This window comes from Citrus clementina, unplaced genomic scaffold, assembly GCF_000493195.1.
Source record: "Citrus clementina cultivar Clemenules unplaced genomic scaffold, Citrus_clementina_v1.0 scaffold_4, whole genome shotgun sequence".
Classification (NCBI taxonomy): Eukaryota; Viridiplantae; Streptophyta; class Magnoliopsida; order Sapindales; family Rutaceae; genus Citrus; species Citrus x clementina.
Window position 1 is genome coordinate 10,371,771 of NW_006262274.1, and position 17,284 is coordinate 10,389,054.

The following is a 17,284-nucleotide window of genomic DNA, read 5'->3' on the forward strand; positions in this document are numbered from 1 at the left end:
CATGCATAAGATACCCAAATGTAGCTGCTAGGAGTTTCGAATTAAAACCTAGTGTGCTAAATTGTCTCCCCACATTTTATGGCCTAGAAAATGAGGATCCATATAATCATCTGAATGATTTTCATGCCATTTGTCAAACTTTTAAATATGAAAATTTTTCAGACGATGATGTTAAACTTAGACTATTCCCATTTTCTTTAAAGGATAGAACTCGTTCATGGCTTAATACATTGCCTGCTAATAGCATTGCATCATGGGAACAAATGGTTACAAAATTTTTAAATAAATATTTCCCAGTGCATAAAATTTTTAAATAAATATTTCCCAGTGCATAATTATTTGCAGGGAAATCTCGGAGTTTACCCAGAAAGATGACGAGCAATTTTTCGAAACATGGGAGCGATTCAATGGGCTACTCTTGAAGTGTCCACATCATGGGTACGAGAAATGGCACCAATGCCAATACTTTTTGGAGGGATTATTGCCAAATGTGCAAGAATGGCTAATGGCAACAAGTGGAGGAGAGCTAATGTCAAAAAGTACATCCGAGATTTGGGAATTCTTCCAGCGACAAGCGGATAATTCCCAACAACGGAGTCGATCACTTAGGAATACTAGAAGAATTAAAGGAGTAAATGAGGTTCAAATTGGCGAGTCAACTTCGGGAATCAAAGAAGTCAAGGAGATGGTTGAAGGTCTTGCTCGACAAATAGCATCGTTATCGACTGCTAAATCAACAGAGCCACATGACCATGACTCATACTCAGATCAAGCCAATGCCATAGGTGTAATGAGAAAACCATCGAATTACAACCCATACTCCAACACATATAACCCTGGATGGAGAGACCACCCCAATTTTTCATGGTCTCAAGGATTCCAACAGAATGGACCAGCAGCTCCAGCTCCACCAATGCAACAAATTTCTCAAAATCCTCAAGCCTCTCAGCCCCCATTTAGACCATACAATCAGAACCAGAACTACTCTCAACCCAGACCATGGGAGGATTCATTCCAAAATCTCAAGAATCTTACTCACTCTACGATTGAGCAACAGAACCGCACCATTGATGGACTACGAAATGAGTTGAGAGCAGGCTTCAACTCACAAGCTCAATCGGTTTCAAGCCTCGAGAAGATGGTGGGACAACTTGCTTCTTCAGTTCAGACCTTGGCAATGACCGTTGAGAAAGGCAAATTTCCAAGTCAACCAGTGCCTAATCCTAAAGGAGTACATGAAGCAAGTACCAGTTCACCACAGCAACATGGAGAGATCAAAGCAGTAATGACTTTGCGAAAAGGAAAGGAAGTCGACAACAAAGTGGAGATGCCGGTGACAAAAGAAAATCAAATTGTACCTGTGAATGTTGAGGACTCATCACCGGAGGAGAAAGAAGAAACTAACCCACGAGAATACGTTCCCAAAGCTCCATTTCCTCAAAGGTTAGCTAAAGGAAAGAAGGGAAAATCCACAGGTGAGATTCTTGAAATCTTCAAACAGGTAAGTGTTAACATCCCTTTACTTGATGCTATTAAACAAGTTCCATCTTATGCCAAGTTTCTTAAAGACCTTTGTACTAAAAAGAGAAATATGCATGTTCAAAAGAAGGCATTTTTAACAGAAAACGTTAGTTCTATACTCCAACATAAAATTCCATTAAAATGCAAAGACCCAGGCTCCCCCACTATCTCATGTAGTATAGGGAACCACACAATTGAGAATGCTTTGTTGGATTTAGGAGCTAGTGTAAATTTGTTGCCTTATTCAGTATTTGTGAAACTTGGACTTGGAGAATTACACCCAACTCCAGTGGTGTTACAGCTTGCAGATCGGTCCACGAAAATACCTCGTGGTATTGTGGAGGACGTGCTTATCCAGGTAGACAAGTTTTATTTTCCTGTTGATTTTATTGTAATTGACACTCAACCAATACAGGATTCAAGGAAGCACATCCCCATTATTCTAGGCCGACCTTTCTTGGCAACTGCGGATGCTCACATTCAATGCAGGACTGGAAATATGCAGTTGTCCTTCGGCAACATGACTATGGAGCTGAACATCTTCAACATTGCCAAACAACCTCACAGTGCAGATGATGGAATTGTTGATGTGGATTTAATTGAAGCATTAGTTGATGATACTTTTGTTTCAAACCTTAGTGATGATCCTTTACAAACATGTTTAACTCACTTTGGTTTGGATTTTGATATTGACAGATCGGTCGATGAGGTCAACGCCCTGCTTGACTCAGCACCATCCATGGACACTAATAAATGGAAGTCAAGAGTTGAACAACTAGCACCATCAGAGAAGAAACTCATCCCATCATCAGAATCACCACCGAAACTCGAGCTCAAACCATTGCCCAACACATTGGAATATGCATTTTTGGGAGAAGAAAGTACCCTGCCGGTAATCATCTCATCATCCCTAAATGACGAACAAAAAGGTAAGTTGTTGGATGTTTTAAAAGAGCACAAAGGAGCATTAGGATAGACCATAGCAGACATTAAAGGTATAAACCCAATAGACTGCATGCATTACATTCACCTTGATAAAAATGCTAAATCTACTAGGGAAATGCAGCGTCAGTTAAATCCTAATATGAAAGAAGTTGTTAGAACTGAAGTCCTTAAGCTATTAGATGCAGGTATCATTTACCCCATTTCTGATAGTTCATGGGTCAGTCCTGTACAAGTTGTCCCCAAAAAGTCAGGAGTTACAGTAGTTACGAATGCTGATAATGAATTGATACCCACTAGAGTGACTACAGGATGGCGTGTATGCATTGATTATAGAAAGTTGAATTCTGTCACACGTAAAGACCATTTTCCTTTACCATTTATTGATCAAATGCTTGATATATTAGCAGGACATGAATTTTATTGCTTTCTAGATGGCTACTCAGGATATAATCAGATTCCCATAGCACCAAAAGATCAAGAGAAAACTACTTTCACTTGCCCTTTTGGCACATTTGCATATAGAAGAATGCAATTTGGATTATGTAATGCACCTGCTACATTTCAACGATGCATGCTAAGCATTTTTTCTGATATGGTTGAACGATTTCTTGAAGTCTTTATGGATGATTTTTCTGTCTTTGGTGACTCGTTTGATCAATGTTTACATCATCTAACACTAGTTCTGCAGAGATGTGTCGAGAAGAACTTGGTCTTAAATTGGGAGAAATGCCATTTTATGGTAAAACAAGGTATTGTTCTCGGTCACATCATTTCGAGCAAAGGTATTGAGGTTGACAAAGCCAAGGTGGATCTCATTTCTAATCTTCCTCCACCCAAAACAGTCAGAGAAGTAAGATCTTTCCTTGGGCATGCTGGGTTCTATAGACGTTTCATTAAAGATTTTAGCAAAGCTTCTAGACCCTTATGCAATTTACTTGCTAAGGATGTACCTTTTGTCTTTGATGATTCATGTCTTGTTGCGTTTGAAAAATTAAAGCATTTGTTGACATCATCACCCATCATTCAGTCCCCGAACTGGAGTTTACCATTTGAACTCATGTGTGATGCATCTGATTATGCAGTAGGAGCAGTATTAGGACAAAGAGTTGATCGAATTCCCCACGTTATTTACTATGCTAGTATGACATTGAATGATGCACAGTTGAACTATTCAACTACTGAAAAAGAAATGCTAGCAGTAGTGTTTGCATTAGAGAAATTTCGATCTTATCTCATTGGTTGTAAAATAATCGTGTTCACAGATCATGCTGCTCTTAAATATTTTCTCACAAAGAAAGATGCAAAAGCTAGACTAATTCGTTGGGTGTTACTTTTGCAGGAATTTGACTTGGAATTCAAAGATAAAAAAGGGACAGAAAATGTTGTGGCGGACCACCTCTCTCGTCTCCATCTTGACACAATTACAGAGCCATTAATATTGAATGAGTCATTTCCAGATGAACAATTAATGAGTGTGGAAGTATTACCTTGGTATGCTGATATAGTTAATTATCTTGTTACAGGTAAACTTCCTGAGCATTGGACCAAGCAAGACAAGGCAAAATTCTTTGCAGAGATAAAGAATTTCTTTTGGGATGACCCGTATTTGTTCAAGTATTGTGCGGATCAAATTGTTAGACGATGTGTCCCAGAAAGTGAAATTCAGAATATCCTTTCATTCTGCCATGAACAAGCTTGTGGAGACCATTTCAGTGCTAAGAAAACAGCGACTAAAGTTTTACAATGTGGTTTCTATTGGCCATCTATATTTCGAGACGCTTACACTTTCTGTTCTTCATGTGATAGGTGTCAACGAATGGGAAGCATTACACGAAGGAACATGATGCCACTAAATCCAATTTTAGTGGTTGAGATTTTTGACGTATGGGGTATCGACTTCATGGGACCCTTTCCCCCGTCTTTTGGCCATCAATACATATTGGTTGCTGTTGACTACGTATCGAAATGGGTAGAAGCAATTCCATGTAGGACCAATGATCACAAGGTGGTAATAGCATTTTTAAAAAGCAACATTGTTTCGCGCTTTGGATTCCCTCGAGCAATAATCAGTGATGGTGGTGCCCACTTTTGTAACAAAGCATTCAAAGCTCTTTTGACAAAGTATTCAATCACACACAAAGTGGCGACCCCGTATCATCCGCAAACCAGTGGCCAAGTTGAGATCTCCAATCGAGAAATAAAGCACATATTAGAAAAAACGGTGAGGCCGGACAGAAAAGATTGGTCATTAAGACTTGATGATGCCTTATGGGCATATAGAACGGCTTTCAAGACCCCGATTGGGATGTCACCCTACAGGCTAGTGTATGGAAAAGCTTGCCACCTACCTGTGGAACTCGAGCATCGTGCATATTGGGCCATCAAGAAATTCAATTTTGACATGCAGCAAGCCAGCTCAGAAAGAAGATTACAGCTGGCAGAACTTGAAGAAATTCGCAATGATGCATACGAAAATGCCAAGATTTACAAGCAACGAATGAAAGTCTTCCATGATAAGCAAATTATGAGAAAATCGTTCACTCCAGGTCAGAAAGTGCTTTTGTTCAATTCTCGCTTGCACCTATTCCCAGGTAAGTTACGCTCTCGTTGGTCTGGTCCCTTTATTGTTCATACTGTTTTTCCACATGGGGCAATTGAAATTAAGGACCCAAAGAACAGTGTCACGTTTAAAGTTAATGGTCAAAGATTAAAGCCATATCTAGAATACCAACCACGTGGAGAAGACACCGAAATAAATTTGAGTGACCCACCAGATTTGAATTGATTTTTTCCTTTCTTTTCGTTGATTTGATTTTGTTTTCTTTCTTTATATTATTCTTTTGCTAATTGAAATTGTTTTTGCATAAGTGTGTTTATTTTACCATTAAGTTTTCTCTTATCATTTTTAATCATGAGTCTCATACTTAGACCGTTCCTCCTGAACATTCTTAAACCACTTCAACGTGTCAAAACTCATCTCAAAAGGCAGATTCAATTTTGTAAAACACAACGCATTTGGGCTCTACAACCACCAGAGTTAGTAGCCTATGTTGAGGGTTTAGAACGCCAACTCAGAGACATTGAGAGAAGTGTTTACGACATCCAGTTGGAGCTTGAGGTAAATTCAATAAGAGGACGGTTTTAATTTTCTTTGTGTGTTTTAATTTGTTTTTCTATTTGTGTGCTTTAGTTTGTTACCCCGGTGAAGTGGCGGATAACGGTACTCCGTGACAATCAAGTCGGTTACTTCAGTTTCCCATAATAACTGATATTCTGAGGCGAAGGTATGGACAGAAACGAGATTCTAGCGAAACTTCACAAGCGATTCCCTTCACTTCCTCAGAATGCCCTCCTTACAATCTATAAAGCTCCGTCCGAACGCATGCGATTACTCATGAGGAATAACATACCTGCTGACATCCGTTGGTTAATCGAGGTTAAAGTACGATCGGCAGGTGAGTTACCTCCAAAATTTATTGCATACATGCCTGGTTGTGGTAAAGGAAATTATGCAAGAAAACGACGAGCTCGAAGAATTTCTGTTGCTTGTCATAAGTGTGCCAGAATGAGTTGCAATAAAAACCCATGTTCTTTAGGAATGATGTCTGATAACAGGGAAGATAAGATTCAATTCATTAGGGATGGCTTGAATAAGGAGTCATTGGATGATATCCTTTTGTCTCTTGAAACGCATCTCAGTGGATATGTGCAAGGAGCTATTCTCCAGTTATGGCCATTATTCCAGAAAGAGTATGCACGATATAGTCTCGGGAATCTGACTATAAACGACCCTGTTTGCCAGTTTATAAGAAAACTGGATAGGAAGCCTATCCTCGACCCATAGAGGGCGTTCAAGCCGTTTCTGGACGTAAAACCAGAGGAAGATGTGAGCCACAGTCGCAACTACCTGTAAATATCCTTTTATTTTATTGTTATTTTATTTCACTATTGTCTTATTGTTTGCATTATTGTCTTTAATAATTTTATTACTGTTTGCTTTTTCCTTTTTACTATTTTCTTTTTGACTTGCGAGCCACGTGCTTTACGCGTTATTTGACACTGACATATTACCTCATACACAACCATGACCCACTATCACCGAGACTCTTAAATGTGATTTCTTTTTTGTCAAGCACTCACAAATTATTTTTGAGAAGTATCACAATGTCAGCTACTCCTAATAGACAATTCAAGAACATTTGTGTGCTTTCTGGATTTACATATGGCAAACATAAAGAGTTCGTTGAGGCAGCCATAGATCTTGGTCGAAGCATAGCAGCGAGAAAATTACACTTGGTGTATGGAGGAGGTAACCGAGGGTTATCAAAAATGGTCTCAGAAGCAGCTTTTATCAGAGGAAGTCAAGTGTTAGGCATCATCCCAAGAGTCTTAAAACCATTGGGCAGTTCGTCTGACTCATCAATTGGAGAAGAGTTAGTCGTCTAAAGTATGCAGGAAAGAATAACTGAAATGCTTAATCATGCTGATGCTTTTATTTTCCTTCCAGGAGATCTTGCAACACTAGAGGCACTTATCACGCTAGCATATTGGGCCCATCTGCACATCCACCAGAAACCCATCGGTTTGTTAAATGTCAATAACTTTTATGATGGCTTTATCGCATTTCTTAACCATGCAATAAAAAAACTATTTCATTCCCTCTAATGCGAAAAAACTCTTTATTTGTGCTCACACTGCTAATGAGCTACTTGATATGTTACAAGCTTATCGACCGGAGCCAGACCCCTGGACCTTTGTGTTGGAGCGTCCAAATAATGATGGTAACAGTAGCCGCAGTAAGAAGTACAAATTAGATTTAACTCTCCGCCTGTAAATATTTTCTTCTGTGTTGCACCACCTAGGTGATGTCTTCTAAACTCTACTTCTTTCATTTCAAACATTGAGGACAATGTTTCGTTCTGGTTGGGGGGAGGGAATAGTCGACAATTGTGGAATTTTGGTTAAGTTTTTACTAATTTTTTGTTGTAGAAACTAACTGTTGCTAACTTTTTGTGTTGAAGATGGCTGAATATGGAGTGTAGTGACTCTAGAAACGCATCTTCATCGTTTAAAAAAAATATTTTAAAAAAAAAATTCAGACATTTTCTTTTTCTTTATTATGTGTTTATGTTTATTTTTCTTCTTTTTAATTTCTCCTCTATAAATATACATTTTCTAACTTTTGAGTCGAAGATGGCTGAATATGGAATGTAGTTCCTCTAGAAACGCATCTTCTTTTAAAAAAAAAATCATTTTCGTTTTCTATCATTTTACGTGTAACTTTTCTAATTAGTTTGTATGTATCATTTTCACATTTCTGCATGCATATTTTCCTTTCATGCTTAGAATAGATTGGGGGGTAGAATGTTGTTTGAAAAAAAAAATTGTTTGATTTATTTTAACATTGGATGACATGATTAATTTCAAATTTTAGTATTTGTATTATCTTTGGTCTTAAGTGATGTTACATTATGTTTGCTACTCTACATGTTGATGTTGGAGACAAATATGAGTTGCTTGAAGGAATGAACATGTCATAATAAATACCAAGTGAGTTTTTGAGCCTATCATTTTTCTTGGAGAGTAACCCTTTTGCCCATTCTCTATACAGCTTAGCAGTTTATTATTTTATACACGATCTCTAGATTTCTTTTGAGTTAACCCTTAAAAAAAATGGTAAAATAAAAAAAAAAGAAAAAGAAAAAAAATGTGTGTTGCTACATTGGGAGGCCCATCTAACTAGTAGATATGGATGATTATTTAGAGCCCTAAAAGACGATGGAAAGGCCATCTTTGATCCGTTTGATCCTTTCTAGCCATCCCTTTTGTGATATATCCATAGTTAACCCTTTTGAGCCTTTAAAAAAAATAAATAAAAAAATGAAAACCTTTTCTTTGTCAACTTATCATCTTGACCCACTCCGATTTGGAGTATTACCCGATGTCTTATAAGGTCATCGCCTATTTATGTTTGAGAAAAATGTAAATAATTATTTTGTTCAGTGAAGTTGTGCCAAATAAAAGCAAAAAAAAAAGAGAAAAAAAAAACAAAACAAAAGTTGTTGTTTCAAAAGAATAAAAATAACAATAATAGGTGAAATCCACCTTGCAACTTCCAAAAAAAAAAAAAATTCTCTGCATTTTTCTCAAACATACACTTTGTTTTCCTTATTTCCCTTCTTTGTTAACCATGTCCCTAGCCTACGTTACGTCCTAATAAAAGTCCTTCTTGATTTTAGGGAACTATAGTCCGAAGTAGAAGCTAGTTATATGGGCTAAAAAGATGTAGTGATGCATAATTAAAAAAAAAAGATAAATAAAGTGGGTTGACTAACATTTTATTTGACTTGAGATCGTATTATTTCTAAGCTGAGGGCATATTTATTTCATCTTGGTGAGAGCATGTGATATAACTTCTTTATTATTTTCTCTCTCAATTACCATTCATTGGAGTGACTATTTTTATTGGGTTTAATTTATTTGTGAGAATGTCACTACTTCCAGTGAGATTTTGGGGTTGACATGTCATTCTTGAAAGTAGCTATAACAAAGTCTACTGGGCTAATTCATGTGGATGGTTGATGTGAGTGTGATGTTGCTTTAGACTGGAGATAATGCTTATACTTTTATTTGATTGCTATCATTAATCTGATTGAATAAACATGAGTGTTTCTAAAAATAAAAAAAATAAAAAATCATTTTGAATTTGAATTTTGTTTTCGCTTTATTTGCTAGGGACTAGCAATAAGCTGGTTGGGGGGTGTGTTGAGTGTTAGAAAATGGATATTTATAAAGGAGAAAACCGTCATTTTACATTTCAAGTCTTACTAACAACCCTTACTTTTATGTATTTAACCTTCTTGTGATTTAATTACATGTGTTTTATTTTAATTAAGTATTTTATGTATTTTAGGGGCATTATAGTCATTTCACAATAAAGGAGAAATCAGACGGCAAAACGGACATCACTTTTGAACTCAGGACGGTCAAAAACCTTAGGAGGAGCATAAAAGGAAAAATGGCACTATTCACATGTACGGTACTATTCACATGTACGGTACTGTCTACGTTACTGTTCACGACACTGTTCACATAGACGGATGATGACGTGGCATTGACCGATGATGTGGCATTGACTGATGAGGTGTCACGATCTTGTTGGACTAAAATTCTTATGTACTGTTGATGGTGACGTGGCAGCATATCAGTGGACGAAAAATCTCGTCTACGGTGCATGCATCACACAGGATTATTTTCAACCAAACCGCGTTACTGTTTATCCGGGTCAAACCGCGTTACTGTTCAAAGTCGGGTCAAACCATGTTACTGTTCATCCGCGTGGTCAAACCGTGGACTGTTGACTGATGACGTGGCGCAATCCTGAGCGTCCAAACTGTTTTTAATCCGATGGCCATGATTTACTCCATGTATCTATAAAAAGGGGGCCTCTCCCCCCTAATTTGATATCTCTGAATCCATTTTTGGGATCCATTTTCTGTAATTCCTTCTCCATCTTGTATTTTCTTTATATTTTAATAAATTCCCATTTTGCCCCTAGTTCAATTATGAGTGGCTAATTTTCTTTCAAGCTTGGGTTGAAGGTGAAGTCTCAACATGTGTCATGGGCTTAATTTGGTAAATTTATTTTCTCTTCCCCTCTAATTTTTGTGGATGTTTTGACTTCTCGTCGACAAATAATAATAGTCTTGTCTAGATACCGCCTTGGTTACACCGGCTCTCTAGTATAAGGTTATTATTATTTGGCACGATAAGCCCTTAGCACCATATTGATTAGAGCGTGGTTCATGAGGTGTGGATTCCCCCCTCATGATTTAATTGGCATTAATACGGATTATTTAGCTCATGATGCATGTTGATACGGATCCAGATACCCAAGTACGTCATTTTAATAGAATTCTCTTTAATTTATTCTCTCCATTGCAATTCCAATTTTAGAATTTATTCTCGCCATTTTAATTTAAGTATTAGCATATTCCAAATCATTTCCATCATAAATCCAACTACCCATTTACAAAATTAATTCTATATATAATTAAAATCCACCTCCTCGTGGGATCGACACTCGTCACCATTAGTCTATACTACAATAGATTCGTGCGCTTGCGAGTACATTAAAATTTGCACAACACTGAGCACCATAACAATTCTGCGATTTCCATCAGAATTCCATAACAATTCCATAGGAGCCCAATGAGCACCATGTTTCTAAGAGCCTCAAGTTTCGGAAGGCTTGGTGCAGCAGTTACTTAGAGAGGCTCAGACTATTTCTGAGCATAAACAACAGCTCCAGTCTCAGTTCGAGGTGTTAAGTCCATTATTTATAGAGTTGGCATCTTATGGCAATTCTAGTTAAATTAAAATTTTATTTATTGCATATCTTGTAATAAGGATTAATTTTTCAATTCCCTAATTTAGTGAGACTCTAATTTATTATGAATATTTGTTTCCTAATTTAATTAGATGTATAATTTAGCAAGTCAATTAATGATGAGATTCTATAATTGACGCATGAGATCTATTTAGAGCAAGAAGATGGTTCAAACAGAAAGTTCATTAAATGCTCTAGATATTTCTTAGGAGAGAAGCAAGAAGATCAGATTTATTCATATTCAGAATCATAACAATTATAAGAGGAAAGAAATTCTTATTTGGAAAGAATTCAAGTCTTTTAAGGTTTGCTATTTTTGTGAAACCCTAGTGCCTATATAAAGAGATGAATTTCACAATTGAGGTACGTAACACAGAGCATAAAGTAGAAAAGTAAAATTCAGCCTCCTCCCTATAGAATCTGGATTTGGCACATGATGTTGTGTTGATTTGTTTTCTTATCTTCTTTTCATCTCTGTGGAGAGTTTATATGGATCTTGGATAACTAGACATTGAAGAATTGAAGAATTGTTATTCATCACTTTGCAAAGTGCCTTGAGGCTCATGAATCAAAAGGGGTAGCAATTATTCAAGAGAAGCATATTCAATCTAAAGTTGAGTAAATTGTATGGTGATCAACTGTAAGTGAGAATCTTAAGTTTAGTAAATCCATAGGTTGTAACATCTCAACTTAGTGAATTGCTTTTCATATGGGCGTAGCCTCATGGATGTAGAATTGATTAATCCAAACCACGTAAAAATCTCAGTGTCATTTAGTTTATACAATTTATTGCCTTTGTGGAAAATTAATATTTTTTATATGGATGAACAGTAATGGTGAACAGTATTTCTAAAAAAATTAATTAAGTTGTTAATTTTTTATTTTTAATTGCCTATATCTATTTGCAATAAATCTAAATTTATTTCAATTGGTATCAGAGCAGGGCACTAATTGTTTATTTGGTGAGATTCATGGCACCTAGATCTATTTTGTAGGCATGAGTTTGCAAAGAGAGGGAGACTTTTTGGCTTGTCCACCTGTACTAGATAAGTCGCAGTTTGCTTACCGGAAGCAAATGATGGAAATTTATCTAACAGCTATTGATGAGAGTGTTTGGCAATGCTCACTCACTGGATATACTCGACCTATCAAAATTGATAAAGGTAGTATAGAATCTCCCAAGCCAATTAGAGAACGGACTAATGATGAACTTGATGCATTTGGATATAATGCAAAAGGACTTAATGTCATTGTCAATGACGTTTATGTGTTTCAACACGAATTAATTTTTACATGCAAGACATCTAAAGCTGCTTGGGATATACTCCAAAGTACTTTTAAAGGCGACAATATGGTAAAACGTTCTAAACTTCAAAAACTTACATCTGATTTTGAAAACCTAAAAATGCATGAACATGAAACCATATCTGAATTCAATTATAGAATCCTTACTATGGTTAATGACTTTTTTGCTCTTGGAAAACCTATTTCTGAGGAAGAAATTTGTAGAAAAAATTTAAGATCTGCCCATCCTAGATATCATCCTAAAATATTGGCCATTGAAGAATATACTGATATATCTATCGTGACTAGGGGTTCACTTATAAGAAAATTGATGGTTTATGAGACTAACTACTTGAATTTAAATTTCAAGGAAGAAAAATGTATTGTTTTACAGGCTAAAACACAGGTTCCCATCACCAAACCAAGTGAGAAGGATGATCTATATGTGTACATTGATAATTCTCTTGCACTCATTGCAGAGAATTTCAATAAGATGTTGAAAAAGAAGAACTTCAACAAACCAAGGAAGACTTCTACATCAGTGGGTCCAATGGGTCAAGAAGGTTTTTCTTACCCTAATTATAAATTGTTTGATCTTAACAAGCTTGAGGGTATTCAATGTAGAGAACATGGAGGCAAAGGGCACATACAAGTACAATGTGCTAACACTCTCATGAAAAAGAAAGCAATGGAATCCACCTAGAGTGATGATGATTCTAATGATAGCATTGATAAAAAGAACCTTGTTGGAGGACTTATTGTCCATAATGATGTGCCAAAAAATACTAATGGCAATGAACAGAAATTAAACATCAGAGGTGCATCCACATCTAAAGACTCGTACTTAGCTCCTTGCAAGGAAGACATTGATTCTCGTCTTGACACAATTGTGCAACATGATAACAAGAATAGTGATTTAGATAGCAACATCAGTGTCATTGATATAAATGACAAGAAAGCTTTTCATGAATACAACAAGATGATGTTCACTAAATAGGAAGAAGTCTACAATGAGAATGTGACATTGATGACTCAAGTATCAAATATTTTGGATGATAAGGCAAAACTTGAGAATAAGGTAATTCATTGCAAGTCTTTACTTACTAACAAAGATAATCAATTGCTTGCAGTGACCACAGAATTAGAGAACATCAAAAAGTCACTCAAAATGATGAATTCTGGAACTCAAAAGTTAAATCATATCTTGTCAATTGGCAAGTGCAGCTCACATGATCATGGTCTTAAATATCAAGATGGTAAAGACTCAAATTCTTAAGGTGTGTTTGTTAATGCTTCTCAACTTACAACTTCTCTACCAACAGTTAAAGTTCCATATCTTCAAAAAGGTAAAGTTGTTGCACATTCTTCACCAGTTTATCAAGGTAAGAATAACAGGTTTATTCCTACTTGTCATTTTTGCCATGTTAAAGGACATATAAGACCTAATTGTCATTTAAAGTTCCATATCTTCAAAAAGGTAAAGTTGTTGCACATTCTTCACCAGTTCATCAAGGTAAGAATAACAGGTTTATTCCTACTTGTCATTTTTGCCATGTTAAAGGACATATAAGACCTAATTGTCATTTAAAGTTCCATATCTTCAAAAAGGTAAAGTTGTTGCACATTCTTCACCAGTTCATCAAGGTAAGAATAACAGGTTTATTCCTACTTGTCATTTTTGCCATGTTAAAGGACATATAAGACCTAATTGTCATTTAAAGTTCCATATCTTCAAAAAGGTAAAGTTGTTGCACATTCTTCACCAGTTCATCAAGGTAAGAATAACAGGTTTATTCCTACTTGTCATTTTTGCCATGTTAAAGGACATATAAGACCTAATTGCTTCAAGTTCATAAAATATATGAAAAATGCTATATTTTTTAATTATTCTTATGGAAAACCTAGGCTGACACCTTGGCCTAAGGTTGAGACAAGTGAAAATAAACCTAGAACAACTTGGATAAAGAAGACTGACTATAAGGCTTATGCTTTTTTTATTTCCTTGAGAACTTACACTACTTACTTTTGGTACTTTGACAGTGGTTGTTTTAAACACATGACAGGTGATAGAAGTGCCTTGATCAATTATCACAAAGTTAATCGAGAAAATGTAACTTTTGCTGATGGCGTGAAAAGTCGAGTACTTGGAAAGGGAACTTTGAATGTTGAAGGTTTCCTAAAACTTGACAATGTTCTGCATGTGGGGAATCTTAAAGCAAATTTACTAAGCATTAGTCAAATTTGTAATCAAAACTAGTTTGTCAACTTTGACAGAAACAAATGTCGCATTCTCAATGTTGATGGAAATTTCATTTTAAAAGGACATTGATCATCTAATCATCGTTATAAATTGACTAGTTCAATTATTTGCCATAAGACCACTCTTAATGACACTAATTCAAGTCTTGCAGGATATAGTGATATAGATTGGGCTGGCAATGCTGATGATAGAAAAAGCACCACTAGAGGATGTTTCTATCTTCGAAATAACTTAGTGTCGTGGCATAGTAAGAAACAGAATTTAATTTCTCTCTCCATGGATAAAGCTGAATATATTGCAACTGGAAGTTGTTGCACCCAATTGCTCTCGATGAAACAAATGCTTGCAGATTATAGTATGCTTAAGATACTTGGACTATGTTTTGTGATAACAAGAATGCTATCAATATTTCTAAAAATTATGTTCAACACTCTAAGACTAAGCATATTGATATTCATCATCAATTCATTAGACATTTAGTTGATAGCAAGACCGTGTCCTTAGAATGCATTGATACAGTAAAACAGCTTGCAGATATCTTCTCAAAAGCTCTAGATTCCAAACGATTTGATTCTTTAAAGAAAGCTCTAGGTGTGTGTTCCATGTAAGTCAAAATGGTTTTTTTCATTTAATTTTAAATCATGCATTTATTCATTAGATATAGGATATGCATTTATAAGTTTTTATTTTAAATCATTGTTTTTGTGTTTCGTTTTGTTTTTAAAAAAAAAAAATTGATCAGTCTTGATTGATAAACGACAAGTAATTTTTCATGTTTTTAAGACTTGAAAGCCTTGAATAAGTTTTTATTAGAGTTATTTAACCTTTCTTCAAAAGCATAGAAATGACAATTCAATGTTTACTTTGACTCAAGGTTTTGATATTGACACGGTCTTTATTGAGAATATTTAACTTGACTTATTACTGCTTGCCTTGATTCTTATCTTGTCATAAGACCTCAAATATATACAGACACTATGGTCAGAAATAGCTATCCATAACTCTTAAGATTGAAGCTATCCTTGAGTAAACTGAGTTTGCGTATCACAAATATGACAGAGAACAAACTACCATGACAAGAAGGCTCCCTTAAAGGGTAGAGTGAGAGCTCTTGACCGTGGATTTAAAAAAAAAAGTTATGCTATAAAAAAAAAAAAGGTCTGTAACAATTGAAACGGTCAAAAATTGGAGATCAAGATGATAAGGTTAGTTTGACCAATTCTATATTTTATATTTAAACTTTGACTGTGAAAATTGATGAACTTTTGCAACAACCAAAAAAAAAGGTTTAGATTGAGTTGTTTGCGCGCACACACACACACACAAGCTTAAATTTCTCTAATCTTTACTTATTTGAGGAAATTAGAGCCTTCATTTCATGAATTAATGCTTAATGTGAAAAAATTCCCAGACATTTTTTTTCTTGTTCAATTTCATTATTAATGCATTTTTTTAAAATAAAACAAATTTCATGATACATGTGCATTCTCATGTTCTTACATGATGATATGTTTTCAGATTTTAAGAGTTGCATATTTTTAAGCAAAACTCAAATTTTTGTTTTCTAAGTGCATTAACAAGCTTTCGTTCGTCACAACTGAGCATGTTGTGTTCTTTTGGTCATAACTTTAAATTTAGTTCTGTAAAATCCTATGAAATGCTTATTCAATAAGCTTTCTAAAGGTATGTAGATCACATTTGATGCTATTTATTTCATTCTCATTTGAATTGCGAGGTTCTCTACTCTACATTGTGTGTCTGTTTCATAAAATATCATGCATGGCATTTCGTTTTTGGTATTTTCCTTTATGTTTCTGACTTGTTTAAGTTGGTTTATGATTATTTATTGATCTAGAGTTTGTGCATTAAATTGGAATAAAATCTTCTTTATTAATTCTTTCCTTATGTGAATTAGATTTCCAAACCTTCCTTGAACAAGGCAAGTTCTGTTCTTCTATATAAGGAAGTCCCGAAATCATTGTTTTGCATTCACGTTTGTGGCTCCCTTCTTCCTTCTTTCAACTGGTCCCAAATTTTTTATTATTATTTAATTTTTTCTTGTTTTCAATATTCCTCTTCCATGGCTCCCACTATCTTTAAGCTTAAGGTATGTGAGTGCTCTCATGCTCAACCTAATTCCAAGCGTCGTCACACTCTTTCACCTTACCTTTGTTCTGGTTGTGGACGACCTCATGGGATTCATATGCTTGATGATGATGAGGATTTTAGTCCCAAATTTGGACAAATACCTCCTAAAGAATCCATGCATTTAAGTGACAATGACTCCATGGAAAGTGATCCTAGTGAATATAGTTTTAACTCTGGACATTCCACCTTTGACCCTAGGATCACCACCACTGCCGCCATTATTCATGCTGCCATCACAGACCATTAGCTGCCGCCACACGAGCCCTCACATGCCGTCCCCAGTAGAGCTCCACCTAGAACTCTTCATGATCTTCCTACTTTTGTTGCAACATCTGTTCTCTCTTCTCCTCCAACTAATTCTTTTGCTCCTAATCATGCCCATCTTGAGGCTACAATTTTGAAACAAGGGCAGGATATTGCTAATCTTTCTACTCATTTCACCGAATTGCATGCCAAATTTCTTCCATTTTGCAATCTTTTGGCAAAAAAGGGGGAGTAGTTTGTTAACATAAATATTTCTTATTGATTTTGATGATAACAAACTTGATTAAGATTGATATATCTTTTAAAAGTTCAAAATAGTTTTCATAATACTTTTAAATCATCATTCTCACTTTATAAAGGCTTAATATTCTATCAAAATGTTTTTTGGTTATTCTCATGTTAATGGTTTCAATTAAAAAAGCTTTGAAATTTTTGATAATAACAAGTATTGCTTAAAATCCTGAAAATGGACA

The 17,284-nt window shown here is 35.5% G+C and overlaps 1 non-coding gene across 1 annotated transcript; it reads right to left on the minus strand.

The window, feature by feature from the left end:
* Nucleotides 1-334: 334 nt before the first annotated feature.
* On the minus strand, nucleotides 335-441 carry LOC112099352. The gene has a single exon (XR_002906156.1). It is a non-coding gene; the product is annotated as a small nucleolar RNA R71 (small nucleolar RNA).
* Nucleotides 442-17,284: the final 16,843 nt, after the last annotated feature.